At 41.2% G+C, this 15,699-nt stretch overlaps 1 protein-coding gene across 5 annotated transcripts in view; it reads left to right on the forward strand.

Annotated features, from left to right (window-relative positions):
• KIAA0232 (KIAA0232 ortholog) overlaps positions 1-15,699 on the forward strand; it is a 98,847-nt gene that overhangs the window by 27,015 nt on the left and 56,133 nt on the right. The gene's annotated exons all lie outside the window — the stretch shown is intronic.

A 15,699-nucleotide genomic window follows, 5' to 3' on the forward strand; every position in this document is an offset into this window, starting at 1 on the left:
TGTGGTTCATGCTATAAGGTAGTTGTGATGATGGTAAGGGATGTGCTTCTGGGTGGAAAAGTATGAGGTATTATCAGATGGCTTAACTTGTCATATCCATGGGGGTGGTTTTGAGTTTAGTAGGTACAGAGTGTGTGATAGCAAGTCTAACAATCAAAATGAAAGTTTTTTATGTATTTCTCACTGGTGGAGTTTTTTGTTTTTGTATTTTTTAAGCTTAAGCAGGTGCAGGGATTTGGACCTGTGGAGGGGGTCTAAAGACAGCCCCTGCCAAAGATTTTATGCACAAGGAGCTGCTGCTGCACATAAGGTCTTGTGTCTTTACATTAAAACCTTTTCTATTATGTACAGTACACTTGCACATAATATGCATATCTCTTGGTGCATAAATTCTTGCTTATGAATTATAGCAGCCAAAAATGACCTGAAATTCAGTTAATACCCTCCCCTCGCCGCCCCCCCCTCCCAAAACCAACCAAACAAAAAAACCCTGTGTATTGAACCAGTTCTGCTCAGGATACATTGTCTGAGTGCCAAGGAAATATTTCAACCAGAATCCAATTTCTAACCAACAAAAGCTGCACAGAAAATTCAAAGCGCCTAAAATTTAATACTCTGAAATCTCACAGGAGACTGCCACCTACTGTTAGAGGAAAATACAGATTTATGCCCCATTTTAAGCCCACCTTGAAACACAAGCCTAACTATACAGTTGCTACCAGGCACCTCCATAATGATGATTAAGTGTCAAAATTATTCATTATTTATCAGAGCTTGCAAAAAGCAGGATAATCACAATTTGAAGATCTGTACAACTTACTGTGAATGACTTTTCATTTTGGTGCCTCAACTAGGTACAGCTTGGGTTGTGAGCAGAGCTTGGAAGAATGCTGCCACTTTTTAAATCCGCCACCTGTGCCCCCTAATCTAACACTAGGATCTAATGAACCACAGGGGAGGAATAGAGCACAGGAGCCATCTGAATGTTCTCAGGTTATCTGGAGTGGCTCACAAATGGGTGCCAACCTCAGGGCCGACTGTTACAAATCAGGGCACAAACCCCAAACTGGTTGTGTTATACTTGGATTTCACCAACCAAGTATCAAGTGTGAACTCCTCTAGCACTATAACAGCCTTAACAAGGAGTTGCAGACAGTCCCCTTGGAAACTGTGGTCTATCTTACCACCCAGGCAAGCCTGTCTTTGTAATAGATGGTCCCTTACACCAAAAATCACAATATTCAGGTTACTCCCAGTCTCAAAGGAACAGTCACTTACACCACGTGAATTGTAGCTTGTCTTTGGTGAGAGAGCTAATGCTTGTAGCCAATTGTCAGGGGGTCCACTCACTGTGTGGCACCTCCTCCTGGCCATCCTGGGGATTAGCTTTGCTAGGTGCTATGCCCCCCTCTGGTGGTGCCTCTCCTGTCGTCCTCTTGCCCTGCAGACCCCTCTTGCTCCAGGAACCGCTGTCTCCCCTTCGTGAATTGGCCCTCCAGCCAGGTCACTATCTGTGTTTTCCCCCTTTCAGCTATCAAATTCCTGCTTGGCAAATGGACTCAGGCAGTGTTTCTGCTCATTGCCTTGGCAATGCCACCTTGTCAGCAGCTGGTACGGGGACCACAGCCCACCCTCTACTTCAGGTCCTGGCCCAGGGGCCCTCTCATGAGCAGGCAAGGTTTGACCTACCCCAGACCTCACTGCTTTTCCCCTGAGCCTTTTCCTACCTTCCTGGCTCTCCCTCTTCTCTGGGTTTCCCAGCCCAAACTCCCCCTCCCAGGTTACTTGCCTCTAGCCCCAGACACACCTCCCTTCTCTCACAAAGTGAGACTTCTGCTCTCAGCTCCTGGGCTATATACAGGCCTGACTGTTCCTGCCCAGCTGAGCCTGCTTCCAGTCAATCCTTGCTCCCTGGCTTCTGCTGCAGGTGCAGCCTGGGCAGATAATTGGGCCTAATTTACCCTCTCAGGGTCAGTGTGGGGAGTACAATCCATCACACTAATCCTGTGTTAACCTAACTAAAGATTTATTAACTATGGGGAAAAAAGAGTTATTTATGAGGTAAACATACACAAATGAGCTAGTCTTAAGTTTCAAAAGGTTAATAGAAGCTGCTGTAATGTGCAAGCTTTATATGTCTTTAGGTGTAATCCAAGTTAAGCAGTATGGGGATCTCTTGCTTATGCTTAGAAATAGTGCCCATTCCAAATTCCAAGCAGCATAGTGATCCAGTTCCTTCTGGTCAGGGATTTTATTCACTTCCCCCAGAGTTCAAAGTGTGATTGGATGAGGATTTGTGGAAGTCCCAACTTCATTGGTGTGGAAGGAGCAATCAACAAAGTCTTTGTCTGGTGTATACAGGCCTTTTATTGGGCAGGAGATGGCACCTTTTGTGGTAAACTAGTATTTCACACTTGGTAATGCTTCTCTCCTGAGTGTATGGGGTTTAGGGTGACCAGATGTCCCGATATTTGGGGCTTAGTGTTATATAGGTGCCTATAAACCACCCCCACCCCGGGTCCCGATTTTTCATACTTACTGTCTGGTCACCCTAATGGGGTTACCAGTTTCATAGCAAACACTTTCATAGTTACAAAACAAACACTTAAATATTACTTTATGACATGGGATACAGATATTATACATGAGATTAATGCATGCAGCATCCTACAAACATTTTGTGATGTCTAAACCCGTTCTTATAAACTTAACAACTATTTTAACAATGCTAACACACAGGTGAGCCAGCTGGTTTTCAGCTATCCATTTGTCAATAATCAGTGAGGCCTAGGGGCATTGGCATGAGCTGGCACCTGGTCTGCCAGCATCACAAGCCCCACAAAAGAGAGGGTAGCTAAAATCCACCTTGCCCAGCACACCAACTAGTTAACATCTGTATAATCTACTTGTGGATATATCTCAAGTGGACAAAGCTTGAAAGAGTACAACTCCTCCTTCCAGTTTGATCCCAGCTTATAAGGAACCTTGGTGATGCTTCTGCCCTCTATCCCACACAATCTTTTCTTAAATTGGATAAGCGTCTGTTTTCCTTCAAATGATTGTGCACATATACATTCCACTGTAGGTTTTGTGCGCCTATTATTCCTGGGGGAATTCTGCGCCAAAAAAAAAAAATTCGGCACACAATATTTTAAAATTCTGTGTATTTTATTTGTCAAAATAGCACAATATAATCAGACCAGTTTCAATTATTTTTGGTCATTTATTTCAAAATACCGGTCAGCAAGTATGTCTGTAACAATTCAGACAATACAAAAGATTCAGGAAATGTTTTTTGACATAGATTCCTTACTAGGCATATTAATACAGAACTCTGAGTAATAATTCATTTAAACTACAATACAGAACCTCAGAAGCAGTGTTAAGGCTTGGGGGAGTTAGGGGTAATGGAGAAGCTGAGGGAGAGGGAAGTAAATTGCTGGGAAGGAGCCTAGGTGTGAACTTAGATAATTGTTGGGTATGGGTGGGAAAAGTATGGAACAGGGGGCTTTTGGGGGGGGGAGGGGCGGCGGGGAGGGATTGTTAGGGAGCTTCCCCCATGCAGACCCTGGCTGACCTCTAGCCTCTCCCATTCAGTCAGGCACATCAGCCCCGTCCCCATGTGTTCCTGCACCCCATGTGTCCTTGCACCCCATCCACATGTGTCCCTCCACCCCCACTCAGACACCCCCTCCCCCTTTTCCTATGTGGCCCTGCACCCTCTCCCCCTGTCCCTTTGTGGCTCTGTATCCCCTCCCTGTCCCCATCTGTCTATGCCCCCACCCAGACACTCCCCGTCCCTATGTAGAGCTGCACCCCATACCCATCATCATGTGGCCCTGTACCTCCGGCCCACTGTGGCCCTGTGCCTCCACTCCCATTCAGTGCCTGCCCCAGTGTGTCCTCCCTCACTAGCCCTTATGAGCTACTGTCTGACCTCCCCAGCACCCCACACTGTCTGTCTCCCCATAGCCCCGGTCTTCTGACCTGACATGCTGCGAAGAAGGCAGGCTCTGTCTCTTCCCTGTAACAATACAGACAACAAAAACGATTCAGGAACTGGTTTTTGACATATAGATTCCTTATTTGGCGTATTAATACAGAACTTTGAATGATAACTCATTTAAACTACAATACGGAAACATATTTCCTGCATGCCTCAGAAGCAGTGCAATGGCTTGGGGGAGTCAGGAGCAATGAAGGAATGGAGGGAGAGGGAAGTAATTGCTGGGAAGCAGTCTGGGAATGAACTTGGAGGGCAGTTTGTTATGGGTGGGAGAAGTAAGGAACAGTTTTGATTTTTGGGAGGGCAGGGGAGTAAGGATTGTTAGAGAATTGGGGTGCCTCCTCCATGCAGACCCTGGCTGACCCCTCTCCCATTCAGTCAGGCACCTCTGGTCCTGTCCCCATGTGTCCATGCACCCCCACTCCCATTCAGTCCCTGGTTCAGTGTCACACTACTAGCTCCTGTACCTCAGCCCCAGTCTGTCCCTCGCAACTAGCCTGAGCTGCAGCAGCCCCATGTGCCTCACTCTGTCCGTCTCCCCATATTCCATGCTGCCTCCACCTGGCCCTGTGGGCAGGGTGCTGTGAGGAAGGCAGCTTCTGCCCTCGCCCTCTCCCTCTCCACAGCTGGCTGCTCTGGCCCATGAACCAGCTGCCTTCTTTTCTAGCACCACATCAGCCCCTGGTGGGTGAAAGGTGTAATTGCAGCATGACCCCTCTCATGGCTTCCCAGAACAATCAATTATTCTGCAGGGGAGGAAAAATCTGTGGGGGACATTAATTGTGCGCTTGCACAGTGGTGCAGAATTCCCCCAGGATCATCTCTTCATGCTCTCAGGAGAAGGCATAAAAGGGACGTGGTCACCACCTCCCTTTAAGGCTTTGTCTACACTAGCGCTTTTGTTGGCAAAATTTTGTCGGTGAGGGTTGTGAAAAAACCACACCCCTGCCTGACATAAGTTTCACCAACAAAAGCGCCGGTATGGACAGTCCTATGTCAGCTGGAGTGGGTATCTGGCTGACATACAACTGCCGCTTATTAGGGCTGGTTTAATTATGCTGGCGAGAGAGCTCTCTTCCACTGGCATAGAGACGCTACCCAGGAAGCCTTAAGGTGTGAAGTGTAGATGTAGCCTAAGTTCCTTCTCACCCACTGAGATACAAGTTGCATTTGCTTCGATTAGCAGTTTTCAGAACTTTGATGAACATAGTTATTGTTTTAGTTTTAGTAGTTACCTGAAGTATTTATTATGAAGAAATCCCTGGGAATTAAGTAGTGTGCCTTGTGCAGCGCCATTTTTCCTGTCACAGATAGATACAAGAGATGCTTGATTTGTCTGGGTGAGGGCCATGTGAGGGACAAACCTCTTTCCCCACCAGGACTAAAAAAGAGGGACTTTCATCTTGAACTTCACCTTGTGAAAGAGGTGATGCATCCTGAGTCAAGCCCCCACCATGATGCAGGGGACTCAGGATCAACCAGGAGTCCCCCTACAACTACTTCTGATTTGAAGCACAAGTCTGGTGACAAATGTCACACTTTTTCTTCACTGTCAGGCTCACTGAATCACTCTATGCATTCTGATGCTGACAAAAGCAAGAAGTCTTGGACTTTATGCAGAAAATCTGGTAAGCCCTCAGGTGCCAATGTAAGGTTCACAAATTCAAACACTCGTCAGTCCTGTCTGAGGCAGCACTGTCAATTCCAGCTCTTCACCCAGGCCAGTCCCTCTTTCGGCTCCACCGGTACTGTTGGTACACTTACCTGAAGTGCCTTCCATTCAATGAGCCTACTTGTCCTCAAGGGATCTCTTTTGCTTTTCCTGACTGGACTCTCCTTTTATGCAACCAATGACGGAGTCCTCAGCTCCATTGATGCAGCCACTCCAGTCCATTTCAACTCTGTTAGAGTTTGCCAGCTTTCTGTGCACCCTCACTCTCACTTTCTTTGGAGCTTAATGTGTTTCCCATAGCCAGACTACCTAGAACCCAAATGGTAACTGTTGCTCCCTATTCTAAGGAGGCTTATATTTCTTCTCCTGACTCTGAAAGTGAGAAATTTGTCTTGCCATTGCGATTGTTTAGATCGTCTTACAGGTCTTTGAACACTGAGATCTAAAGGTCAGGACTGGCTATCTTATAGGGGAGTCCTGGCATGGGGTCCCCGTTATAGATGGCTCAACCTATGCAGTAGCCTCTGTGACCTTAGTGGTATTGGGCTGCTCCAAGAGACTGTAGACCTCCATCATGGTCATGCTCATGCTCTAGGAGGAAGTCTTCTACTCCCCTGCAACTGGAAACCTCTACTTGACATCCTATTACCATCCCTCAACCCTCTGAGCTGGACCCCATGGAGGAGGGAGAATTAATGGAGGAAACCTTAACTTCCTCACCATATTTCTTCATCTTCACCATGTGTAGCTGTAACTCCAGAGTCCTTGTCTCCCCCCCTCTTTTCTCCCCAGAGGACTTCATAGTTTTTCAGAATCTCATGAGGAGTGTGGCCACTTCTCTAGAGGTGCAGGTGGAACTTGTGCACAAGAATCTGCACATTCTCCTAGATATTTTCCATATGTGCACCACGATCAGGAAGGCGAACTCTTGTGAAGAAAGAAAGCTGGTTGACACGCATTCAATTCTATCAAGGATGTTCTCCAAGGAAAAATCAACAAGGCAACACATGCCAACCTTTTCAACTCAATAGTACTGCCGGCAATGTGGTACGGCTGCAAAAATGGGCGCTGACGAAGATAGTTTGTCACAGAGAGGACGATGGAAAGAAGAATTCTGGAGATTTCAATCTGCGACCGAGTCCCCAATGAAGTGATGAGACAGCAGAGTGGAAATCAATGGACTGCAGCTGTTACTGAGTGGTATCCATGGGAACTGAAACAACCACTCGGCCAACCCCCAAAGAGATGGGAAGATTTTATCATGAAAAGGCATGGTTGCACAGGGAGAAAGAAGGCCAGGATAAGAGAGGAATGGAAGACATGTTATGATTGGTGCAATCTATATGAGGGCTGAAGGACCAATTGATCAAGCTCCTGCCTCAGGAAGGATTCCACTTCCCATCAGTGAAGCCACTGAAAACTCTCTTGCAGACACTAATCTCTGTACCTCCTACAGCAAAGCACGTGGGCTGTTCATTCTTTGGTGGTCACAGCTTCTAATGAGCAGTCCCATCAATCCCACCATAAGGCCACGCTTCTGGATAAGGAATTTAAAAGGCTGGATTCCTACAGCTGAAAGGTTTATTCCACTGCTACTCTTAAAAAGATTAGCTAATTATCAGGCTCTTGTGTCAAAATAGTTTTATTTAATTTCTCTGCGGTTTTTAAATTTGCTGACAAGTTGCCAGAGGCATATAAGGAACAGTTTTTAGCTTTGGTTTCCGAGGGATATTTTACAGCTCGTACATCCCTTTGGATAGTAACAGACACCCCTGATATACAGCCTTGTGTTCCATAGCCACTGCAATCTTCATGCAGAACACAATAGAAAACTTAAATTTTGAGATCCCAAACTATATTCTACTAAAACAGATGACACTTGGACTCTCCTGCAATACTTCGTTTGTTAAGAGTTTATGCGCCAGTTACAAAGGGGAAACTGTTTAGGCCACAAACTTATTCCAGACCTCCTTTCTGATAAAGGTCAGTGTATGCCTCTAAGGGTTTGTCTTCACTACCAAGATAAGTCTACCTAAGTTATGCTACTCCAGCTACGTAAATAACATAGCTGGAGTCAACGTAGCTTAGGTCGACTTACCCTGCTATCTTCACTGTGCTGCATGGATGGGAGACGCTCTACGGCTGACTTACCTTACTCTTCTTGGGGAGCTTGAGTACCATAGTTGTTCAGACAGTGCTCTGCTGTTGATTTAGCGAGTCTTCACTAGACTTGCTAAATCAACACCCCCGCATTGATTGCAGCATTGTCGATCTCCCCGGTAGTGAAGACAAGCCCTTAGAGAAGGTCTTCCCTTCCCATTCCCAATACACCTTCTCCCTGTATTTTCAGGGACTCTTCTCACGAGGTGGTGTTTCTTCAGGAAGTTCAGTCTCTTCTAGAATTGGGAGCAATAGAAGTTCCTCACCAAAACAGGAAAAGACTTTTATTCCTGGTTCTTTCTGATCCTAAAGAAATCTTGTGGTGTCTGGTCCATTCTAGATCCGTGAAAGCTGAACTATTTCATCAAGAAAATCAAGTTCAGGATGGTCACCCTCACTTCTGTTATCCCTTCCCTGGAGATTGGTATGCTGCCCTTGCCTTACAGGACTCATACTTCCATGTGGTGATACCCCCTTGCCCCTTTCTAGAAGAGGAAAAATTACTTACAGGACTCTCTTTGTGTGTCTTAAATGTCTGGAGATTTTTTTTCTATCGGAGGTGTGATATGTTCTTGGTTTGCCATCTGGGCAACCTCTTCTATATGCATTCCTAAACTGGAATCTAAGGAAAAAATGTGCATATGTTTTGTGCATTTAGGAGGTAATGGGTATGATTACTTTTTGCTCTTGATAGGAATTGACCCTGAGTTGCTTGTGGCTGGAGCATGCTCTGTTGAGCAGTGCCTTTGAGCCGCCTACAGGTGTTTTAGTGGGCCAAGAATCCAAAACCATGGGAGTTCTCCAAGTGACTTGTACTGGAGGCATGAGGCCCAGAGTGAGAATCCTTCCAGATGTTGCCAGTGACTCCGTTTCTTTGAAGATAAGGAATGTTTCCTTCTGGGCTGAGACAAGCATAGAAAATGTCATCCTAAAAGGACACGACCTTCGAAGTTTCATTAGTAACTCTAAGAGCAGTATTGACTAAGATCATCTTGACCTGTGGCATTCACTATCTGTGAACATTCTTTGATAGTTCAATATGTATGTACAGTGAGATAACTAATTAGTACAATCTTTATCTGTACTTATATGCAGAGGGGTGAGTTATGGTTTCCATGGGATCCATTGCTCTGAATTTCCTTTTGACATATTTATTTTATTCATTTAAATTCTCAACCATAGCACTGCATTGATGTAGTTTCTCCATTACATTAATATGTTTACCAAGCTGTTAAGTCCGGTTCTGTCCTTTTGGGTTCTGCTATGGAGGCAGAATCCAACCTGTTTGCTATACCTGAGTAAATGACTATTCACCCAACAGTTGTGTAAAATTTCTGCCTTTAATTAGCAGGAGAGTCGATTTACTCTCTCAATATTAGTTTTTGTAACACTTGGTTGGTTAGTTTTACTAGTCATATAACTTCATACTGGAAAGATCAAGACAAGCAGAATTTGTTTTGTTTCACTGGATAAATAGTGTGAATTATGGATTTATAATACCTTGCAGGAATTCTGCTGCAAGTCAGTGAGAACAGAGTCATTGTGACTTGTGCAGCTTCCAGATACCTGAGATGTAACTATAATCTACATAATTCAAAATGTTTGTTTGAACCATATAGACAAAGAACCTTAAAACAAACATAAACTCATTCCTTTACATAGGCCCAACACAAGGTGCCACTTTCTGCTCTGTTCCTCAAAATGGATATCTGTAGCTGCTGACTCATCTTCCCTCCCTCCTCCTCCTCCCCTCTTTGTTAACCCCTGCCAGACTAGTTTTTTTGTCTCTTGCTCCAGCAAATCATTAGTGCTGCTGGAAGGTTTTGCTACTCTTGTACCCTTGATTTGGCAGAGTCTTGCAACTTAGAAAACTGTCACACCCATTAATTAGAAACTTTTATTTATATGGATTGCAAGGGGTTTAACACTACATCTGTATGTTGGTTTATTGAGGATTGAATTTTTTTAAGTACTCCAAAGCATCGGAATTGCTGGAACATAAAGAATTATAAGGTTTTGGCAGACCTGTTAAGAGTGATAAAGTATATGAATTATAAGATAATAAATATTGGCTATGGTAAAACTAAGTTGTCCCTTTTTTAAGACCTTGCTTCTGTACCTTCCACAAAACTTGGCACATTCAACATTTTATACAAAGTTAAATTTCCCACTGTAAAGTTGTCCAGTTACTAGGAGGTTTCTGGTGGTTAAAATGGGACATTGGAAAGTGGAAATTGGGCTGCCTAATTCAGATACACAAGTCCTGATTTTCAGAGGTGCTGACTGCTACAGCTCCCATTGGCTTCAGTCTTGGGTGTATGGGGCACCTCTTGAAAATTGAAGGTTAGATTTCTAAAATTGGGTACCCAAAAAATCGAGGCTAACATTGAAAATTTGGGCTTTATCATTGCTGTATTTCTGTGGGTTTTTTCCCTCGTCGATCTGTAAAATGGGAATAATACGTGTCTTTGTAAAGTGCTCTGAGATCTTCTAATGAATGGTACTATGAAAGTTCAAAGTTATATAAGCCCTCATTTCAAAGTAACCGTTATTATGAAATGCTATTTCTTCAGCTCTGTATAAATGAGTCATGCTGTTATGAATACTTAGTTTAAAAACTAGAGTAAAGGTAGTCTCATGGTGTACTTACTGAGGACCAAATCAGGGAGGGCAGCTAAGAGCAGAGTGGAATGCAAGTGCTTGCTAAGACAGCAGTGGGAGGCAGTGTTGCTGTCCCTTGGTGAAAGTGAGCAGGAGAGAGACTTGGCCATAGAGCAACAACAGAAGAATAAACACCGCTTTGCGCTTTCTTGATCAGTTAAGAATAGCCATCTTGTACCCACTGGTTAGTGAACATAAGAATGACCATACTGGGTCAGGTAAATGGTTCATCAGTCCAGTATCCTGTCGTCTGACAGTAGCTGGTGCCATCTGCTTCTGAGGGAAGGAACTGAACAGGGCAGTTTATCGAGTCATCCAGTCCTAGCTTCTAGCAGTCAGAGGTTTAGGGATCCCCAAAAAGCATGGAGTTGTATCTTTGACAGTCTTGGCTAATAGTCATTGATGGACCTATCCTCCATGAACTTAACTAATCCCTTTTCAAACCCCATTATACTTTTGGCCCGCACATCATCTCCTGGCATTGAGTTCTACAGGTTGACTGTGCGTTTGTGAGAAGAAGTACTTTTTGTTTGTTTTAAACCGACTGCCCATTAATTTCATTGTGTGACCCCTGGCTCTTGTGGTGTTGAATGAATAAATAACACTTCCTTATTTGCTTTCTCCACACCATTCATGATTTTATAGCCCTCTGTCAGATCCCTCCTTAGACATTTTCTTTTCTAAGATGAACACTCCTAGTCTTTTTAATTCCTCTACGTATGTAAGCTGTTCCATACCCCTAATCATTTTTGTTACCCTTCACTGAATCTTTTCCAATTCCAGTATATCTTTTTTGAAATAGGGCAACCTGAAATGTATGCAGTATTCAAGGTGTGGGTGTATCATGGATTTATGTAGTGGCATTATGATATTTTCTGTTTTATTTTGTATCCCTTTTCTAATGGTTCCTAACCATTCAGTTTAGATTTTTTGACTGCCGCTGCACATTGAGCAGATGTTTTCAGAGAACTATCCACAATGACTTCAAGATCTTTTCCTTGAGTGGTAACAGCTAATTTAGACCTCATCATTTTATATGTATAGGTGGGATTATGTTTTCCAATGTGCATTACTTTGCATTTCTCAGCATTGAATTTCATCTGCCATTTTGTTGCTCAGTCATCCAGTTTAGTTTTGTTGCTCAGTTACCCAGTTTAGTGAGATCCCTTTGCAGTCAGCTTTTCATTTAACTACCTTAAATAATTCAGTATTGTCTGCAAACTTTGCCACCTTATTGTTTACCTCTTTTTTCTGATCATGTATGAATATATTGAACAGTATATATTTGCTATATTTACCTTTGTCCATTGTGAAAACTGTCTATTTATTTTTACCCTTTGTTTCCTATCTTTTAATCACTTAATGATCCATGAGTGCAATTCAGGCTGGATAAAAATGGATGTTTTTTTAAAAAAATGAAAAAAGATGAAAAAAAATCAGATTATGATCACCTAGATTAAGGCCTAAATTTACTATATTTAAGTTAAATTATTTTAATAAATTAATGTCCAGGCAGTACATGTTTACTGCTAAAGTTTTAAAGAGAATCCGTTCACTCAACTGGTGAAAGTCACTGGCTAAGCATTTGGAACCAGCTTTTGACTGCAGCAGCCTCTTCTGCAGGTGCAGAGAGAATATTTTCTCAATTTCAGTTTATTCCAATAATTCAGTTCAATACTAGTTTATTTAAAGTTAAGAAAGTAATTGGAAGTTTAAAAAATAGCAGGAAAGCTTGTTTTTCTCTTTCAGTCTGAATAAGAACTATGTGTGAAGTTAGTATCTTCTAGTTCTAAAATTTTGAAGAACATTGGGGACCAGGAACAATCAGTTCAATTTACCGACTACAGTAAAAACTTCTATTGTTGAATAAATTAATTTTATATTTTGATAAACAATTTTATGTATCCAGCACATTTAAAGTAGTTTTATTTAATAAAAAACAATTTTAAAATACTAATTTTGTGCATTTTAATTCCAATTTCTGTCCAAATGCAGCTTTACATAAATCATGAGCAAAAAAAGTATAATCATTTAATAGACAAGAAATGCATCATTCACTATTTTCTAACAAAAAATAACAAATAAGACGCTAAATAAATGTATATTAAGTTATGTAATTGCTTAAATGAGTGTGTATAGACATAATGTATCCTCCTGGGTAGCAAAACAGAAATAGCAAATTATACCGTGCAATTGGAATCAAACTTTCTTTAGGAAAAGAATTTCATTTATTTTAATAATTTTTTTTTTTTGCATTTGAATTTAATCATGATTTAAATCAGCAAATAAGAAACCTTGATTTAAATCAACCATTCTGGTGCTATTCCTATACTAACAGATCTCACTGATCAGTACTCCATTTTAATCTACTTAAAAGACTTGGAGGATAGAGAGGACTTTCTAGAGGAATGTATCTCATTCTGAGCTGTATATTTTATATTAGATGAAATGCCTGGCACCCCAAGGGGTGTCATCGTCTTCTTTTTTTAATTTATTCAAAATGGTTCCAGTGTGTTTGCAAACAAAAATTGGAGAGGGACAGAGAGTATTTTTCTTCATTATTTAAAAATATCTTATACATTATTTTTAAAAAAATGTGTCTGGTGTCCAAAATGGCTTTGTGTGGAAAGACAGTTTCCCTGCCAAGTGTTGACTGAGTGTTCTTGTGGGTGAGGTAATATCTTTGATTGGACCAACTTCCGTTGGTGAAACAGACAAGCTTTTGAGCTCAACAGAGCTCTTCTTCAGGTCTGGTAAATGTACATTTTGATTTGAGAGTATTAAGCCTTTAAAAGTTTACTTCTTGCATATGTAATGCATTTTGCACACTTTTGTTTTGTGAAGTGTCTGCCTTAGGAGGTGGCAAACTTAGTTATGCATTGAGAAATTGAGGATTGTGTGTGTTTTCAATACTGAAAACTCTGTGCTGAGTGCATTAAAATTCCCATTTGAAGCATTGGGGAGCCTGATTCCATTGAAAATAATATGTGATGGGGACAGAGTTTCCATAACAAACTCTGCATCTTGTTTAGAGTGCTGGGATAGAGACAATGCCTGTGTTGGAGCAAGAGGTACGGTGACTGAGGATAGAGCAATATAAATCTGCAGTTCCACAAAAGTTATTGTCTCTGATAAGGTGGAAAGGTATTGTCTGGCAAAACATTTCCATGTTAGGGAATTACTTGTTCTTTCAAAAAGTAGGAATTTCCATAAAAAATCATTGTGTTCAAATGTCAGAAAGTGACAAAGTTAAGGTCGAACACTCTTCACTCTGCACTCTTGTGCATATGAATTAGTATTTATGATGTAATGAAGGACTATATTCTATCTTGTAAATAGAATGATTTTTTTTCTACAACCTTAGGTAAACAGTAGTATTTTTTTTTTTAGTGCTGCATATGCTAGAGATGAAAAGCACATATGAAAAATATGCCACTAATTATTCTTGCACAATACTTTATAAATTAAGTATAACATGGAGTAATAATGACAATTTGCTGGAATGTATAGGCTACATAGAATGAAGGTTTTTTTTGTTTTTTTACAAGTTGCTATTTGAGTACCCAAGGTTACAGAAACAATCGGTTGATATTAGGGAGGTACCAATTGCAGCTCCATATTTAAGACTGAGTTGAGTCTTGTACTTAAAGCAGGAATTCAGCTTCTTTACTATGTATAAAAATTAACATATTCTTTCCAAAATTTCAGTACTTATTGGGTATAACATGAATTTTCTAAGAATTTACAAGTTACTTCAATAAAAGTTTTGTTAGTTAAAATTAATTAAAAATGGGCTTTCTAAGAAACTTTTCAGTCGCCTACATTTTTTTTTCTGTTAACGATGTTAGTAATGGAATAACTCCGACTGTTCAGACTTCTCATATAGTTAATACTTACTGAAATGTTGTGCATACGTTAGAAAACGTTTTTTTTTTTTAAATAGGAATTATTGGTAATTTTTCCCTGTTGTTCTTTAGAACCACAAGTATCTGCTTCAGCAGAGACAGATGAATAGGGTTCTCCTTTTGAGAAACTCTCAAAAAACGTCCCTCTGTCAAAATGGGAGTCATTTCCTTTTGTTCGTAATAGAACTGAGACCATAAACTGCCCTTTCCAAAGATGGCTATTGCCTTCACTTTTGTTTCTTTCTGCCTCCTGACAGCATAGGAGACAATTATCTTCCCTGAGAGCTGGTTGTCTTCATTCCAGTTTGGAAATATGGGAGAGGTGTGGCAATTTGAAAGATGGCCTTTTGTGTGAGGGCAGTCCCTAGCCTCAGTTCCATTAACAGGAATGGAAAGTGGTTGGCATTCTGAAAGCCACCAATTATTTGGGTTTCTCTGAGGAAGATGTGTGCCAGCCTTTGCAGAAAGAAAATCTTTGTTATTAAAAATAACAGCAAAAAATGACCATTAATCCTAAATGTTTTTGTCAAAAATATTAATTGCACTCAATCTGCCCAACAGGGAGGGAGGGAAATTGTGTGAGTACACATCCATGTTGAAGAATGTAATGAGTGGAAGAGGGATGGGGCATCTGGGGTGTGTGCATGAGTTCAGGGGAATATAGAGGGTTCATGCTTGACATTTTTAATGTAAGAAAAACAAGAACATTTTCCCCATGGAGATGAGGATGAAAAAATCTATCTTCAGAAATTATTTGAATTTAATCAGAAACTTTCATCGTCCTGATTGTTTTATGCTGTCACTACAGGGCAGAGTTAAGGTTGTTTGTGGGACATAACTGTGAATTTCTATACTTCAAAATGTTTGGCTTTCTTTTAAGTTTAACCATAATTCTGAATTTTCCATGTTTGTTTTTGAGACAATTTACATCTGTATAATTAATTTTAATTTAAGTTACTGATGTAATTATCACAGATTGGGAATATATATCTGAGAGGTGAAAACATTATCTACTATATTTGATAAATACTGTGTGATGAGTTAGTCTGTATCTACAAAAACAACAAGGAGTCTGGTGGCACCTTAAAGACTAACAGATTTATTTGGGCATAAGCTTTCGTGGGGAAAAACCTCACTTCTTCAGATGCATAGAGTGAAAGTTACAGATGCAGGCATTATATACTAGAGTTACTCCCCGCTCTCCATGTGTCAGTATATAATGCCTGCATCTGTAACTTTCACTCTATACATCTGAAGAAGTGAGGTTTTTCCCCACGAAAGCTTATGCCCAAATA

This window comes from Terrapene carolina, unplaced genomic scaffold, assembly GCF_002925995.2.
Source record: "Terrapene carolina triunguis isolate 2854851 unplaced genomic scaffold, T_m_triunguis-2.0 Scaffold66, whole genome shotgun sequence".
In the NCBI taxonomy this organism is placed as follows: domain Eukaryota; kingdom Metazoa; phylum Chordata; order Testudines; family Emydidae; genus Terrapene; species Terrapene triunguis.